Here is a 4,457-nt window from a genome sequence, read left to right on the forward strand (position 1 = left end):
GACACTGGTCAGTTGGATCAGGGCCACCCTGGTGACCTCATTTTAACTTAATTACTTCTGAAAAGGCTCTTTCTCAAAGATTATCCCACTTTGTGGCCTTAGGGTCCACATGAACACGGAGAGAGACATAGCATCCCAAACAGCGACTTGCAACATTCGTGTCTCAAACACAGATTGCTTCTGTGATTCTAAAAAGGTGTTTTAATAGAATATGTGTCGGAAGTGACAAAGGCATAGGGGAGAAAAGCGCTAACGGGAGCTAGCTGTGAGCAGAAACCTCAGGAGCTGCTGACTGCCCGGTCAGCTGGAGACCCTTATGGTTCCCTTCCTCCTTGTCACTGCTGCCCTTGAGACTCAGCTTCTGCTGCCTCCTGGGAATGAGTCAAAGGAGCTGGGGGACCTGGAAACAAAGAAAAGACAAGGATACTAACAGCAACAACAGCAGACAAAGGAGTGTCCCCACCCCCACCCCAACCCGCCCAACCCAGTGAACCCTTCCAACTCAGGGAATCAGGATGGGGCAGACACTAGTGATATTTGACAATAACCAGCATTTAATGGAGGCTCTCAGTGCAGCCCTGGGAGAGGGTCTGTGGGCGCCCCAGATGAGGGCACTAGGGTTTCACAGTGGGAGACTATCCTGTAGAGCTTTTTTGTTCAGTGGTCTGGTCCCCCTCCCCACCCCTACCCTCTTAAACAGTTGGGATGATGAGTTCAAGGCTAGCCTGGTCTACAAGAGCTAGCTCCAGGACAAGCTCCAAAGCTACAGAGAAACCCTGTCTTGAAAAACAAAAAAACAAACAAACAACAACAACAACAAAAACAATTGGGATGAAAGTTAAGAGTCACCCCCCTACCTCCCCCCTACCTCCAGCTATTTTGGCTAGAGAAGCAATTAGTCAAATGAGAAGTGCTGGGGCAGAAGCCCCCACAGGGAAGGGTTGGCCTAGACTGCCCCAAACACTGGACCAAGGATGACTCTTAGTGAATGAGCAGGGTGCCAGTGTGGGCATGGTGCCTGTTCCTGTCTCTTCCTTCCCATAGTCGGCATGTACTCTCTTGGCTTTGTGTGTAAAATGGCCAGATTCCTACACAGCCTCCCTCCCTACTTCCTGGCCTTCAACCGGGGCCTGTTGTTCAGACTCTAGAAACAAGGCTCTGAATTCCTACCCTGCAGCCCTTCAGAATTGGGAGATCACGTGAGAAGGGGATAGAGGGCCCCCAACTTTGTCCCTGCCAAGAGGCCTGAGCACACAGTGTCCCCCTTCATCCCAGGCTCTCTTAGCACACTGTGGCAGGAAGGTGGCTGACTGTGGCAGAGGAAGGCCCTCCCTGGGGCCCAGCAGGATGAGCTGAGCATGCTGGGAGCCCTACAAAGACAGGTATCTATAATTGAGCTCTCATTAATAACACAGCAGGTGATCTGCAGAGAGTGGCACTTGCTCACAGTGACCTGCGAGCGTTTATTTTAGAACCCAAGTAGCCAAGAGGTCATGGTCCCAATGAAATCTCTAAATGTTTGCCCTGCCAGAGACGGAGTTTGGATTCCAAAGGTTCCCCTAGACCAGTGGCCTGCACAGCCACTGTCATTCCTTTGCTACTCCAGATAACAAATTCCTGGGCTTGGCCGGTGGCTTGTCTGGCTTCCGCTGCTGCAATCAGCAGAGCTCAGGCAGGTGCGGGCTTATGTGCCCTGCTGAGGGCCAGTCCTTCCCAGTACCTGGGTTCACGCCTCACCCTGTGCTTGTAGACACTGAGTTCTAAGCTGACCCTGGAGCCAGAGCCCTCCCAGCAAGGCTCAAGGATCTTAGGGGACCCCACCCCTCATACGGTCTGACAGCAGAAAGACAGGTCAGGGCCTGCACATTGCCATTGGCCTGGGGTTGATAAATGGCACCCTGACCAAATGGCAAGGAGGGGTTCTGGAGTGCTCTGCACCCACGTGCACCCTTCCCCCTCTGCTCGGTCACAGCCAGCAGCCGTCGAGAGGTTAAATGTCTCTCATCACCTATGCCAGGCTATAATTTATGCACACTTTTTAAAACAATTTTTGGATGGCGTTACAACTTGCTACAGATTAATCGAAAATTAAACTTATTCAGGAGATGCTCAAAGCGCTTGGTGACTATTCTGAAGCAATTTAAAAACAATCTCATGGCACAGTAATGGTAATTGTAAGTAATTATCTACTGAGAGCTCTACACAGAGCTCTGCTGGCTTGAATTTCTGTGGGTGCCCACAATTAGGAGCTATAACCGCCAGACATCTGCTAAAAGGGTGCCAGCCAGCCTCAGTCTCCCCGCTGGTCCCCAAGGTAAGAAAAACTCCATCCTTTTCCTTACCTCAGCAAATTCCTTGCCCCCGTCCGCTCTCCCCCATTGCTGTTTCCTCTGTCTGGCTAGGAAGCAGAGGACACCGACCTTAGATCTGTCATCTGTCACCAACCTAGGCCAGAATTTACAACCTGATGCCCTAGCTGACCGCTAACTGTGGACCTACTGGCAGGTTTCTTAACCTCTCTGGCCCTCAGTTTTCTCACTTCAGATGGAGAGAATCACAATGTCTAGGTCCTAGCAGTGTGCTGAGGTAGGGAATGAGCACGTGACAGGCCCATACTTAGCCCCTAGTGTGCCAGTAGCTCCAAGATAATCACGGACGACAGCCAAGCCTGGGTGGGGCTGGCCTTGGGCTCTACCCGCGTGGTCAGGGGCTACTCTGTGATTTAAATGATTTACTCATTCAACTCTGAAGCTGTGGTCCAAAAGAGTGGTCCCTGCCAGTCCAACAATGAGACCACAGAGAAGTCAGGTGCAACCCACCAGCATGGGGGAGGGAGGCATCCTCTGTGTACTCAGATTCGCTTTAAAGAACAAATGAAAATAAACTCAGGGCCCCTGTCACAGTGAAGTGAGAAAAACATGTCTGCTAAATCCTGACCTGACCTCAAGCTAAAACAGGGGTCAGCCTGCCCCTCAGACACGCAGTTACAGGAACCATTCATAACTCACCTGCCCTGCTTCTGCAATCACAGTGACAGCCAATGCGTCTGCCTCAACGCAAAGAGCCCAACCCGTAGGTTTTCCCTTAAGAAGCCCCCGGCTCACTCAGCTCAGGGGCTGTGCCTTTGGGTGTGTAGTCATAGGAATACGTGCCCCCAGCCAGGTCTATGCGGGTCAATAAAAACTTCAAACTCATAAAGAGCTCACCCTGGTCTCTCTTGTGGGAGCAGAGCCCAGTTATAACAACGGGTGTGTAAGAAGAAAAGCAAACAGAAGAGTCTGCCCTTCTCCTCCAAATGAATCAAAGCCTCTTCAATGTCTACTACAGTGTTTTTGTTTTGTTGACTTTGTTTGGGGTGGGGTCTCATGTATCCGGGGCTGACTTGCAACTATGTAGCCAAGGCTGGATTTGCGCTCCTCATCCCCTTCCCTTCATCCCCCAAGTGCTGGGATCACAGGTGTGTACCACTACACCTGCTTTATTCCATGCTCTATTCCATTAGGGAATCCAGGTCCCCTCTAAAACTGAGCCACATCACGGGAGCCCTGCTGCCCCTGCTGCTGCTGCCCCTGCTGCTGCCCCTGCTGCTGCTGCTGCCCCTGCTGCTGCCCCTGCTGCTGCCCCTGCTGCTGCTGCTTCAAACTGAGACTTCAGAAAAACAGCACGGCCTTTTGCAAGAAGCTCAACCTCAGTCATAACCTCAGTACTCAGAGAATGTCTCGGGTCATAATAGAAATCATGACAAAAACAAGATTTGCTTTTCCAAAACTTATACATGCAAAAATATGCAAATTACCTCCAGCTAAATGAGATCACAGTTATTATCTGTTTAATATTTTCTGTCCTAAAGAATCATAATTTAAAGTTAATTAAGTCTCTTATCGAACCAGAGGAACCCCAGTCGAAGTGGCAAGTGCACACACATTTCCTCTACTGTTCAGTTTGCCCAGGGCTTGTGTTTCAAACATATTTTTAAAAATTTGCGGTATTGGGGGGACTGGAAAGATGGTTCCGTGGTTAAGAGCCCCGTTTGCTCTTGCAGAGGACCCAGGTTTGATTCCCAGCACCCACATGGCAGCTCACAACTGTCTGTAACTCCAGTTCTAGGGAACATGATACCCTCATACAGACATATATGCAGGCAAAACAATACACATAAATAAAAAATTAATTAATTGGTTAATTAATTTTAAAATTGCAGTATTGAAGATTGATTAGGAGACTTCATACATGCTGGGCAAATGCTCTACATGGATCAACATACCATTGCTGGCCCTCTTTTAATTTTTCATTTTGGGACAGTCTCTGTAAGCTGCCTAGGCTAGCCTTGAACACAATCTGTAGCCCAGGGAGCCTCTATGAGAATCAAACAGGAACAATCTACCTTGCAAGTTAATGGGAGACCAAATCAGGAAAAATAGAGCTTGCAGGTTCAGGAGTCTGTTTGCAGCTAAGAC

Source organism: Microtus ochrogaster, linkage group LG2, assembly GCF_000317375.1.
Source record: "Microtus ochrogaster isolate Prairie Vole_2 linkage group LG2, MicOch1.0, whole genome shotgun sequence".
NCBI lineage: Eukaryota > Metazoa > Chordata > Mammalia > Rodentia > Cricetidae > Microtus > Microtus ochrogaster.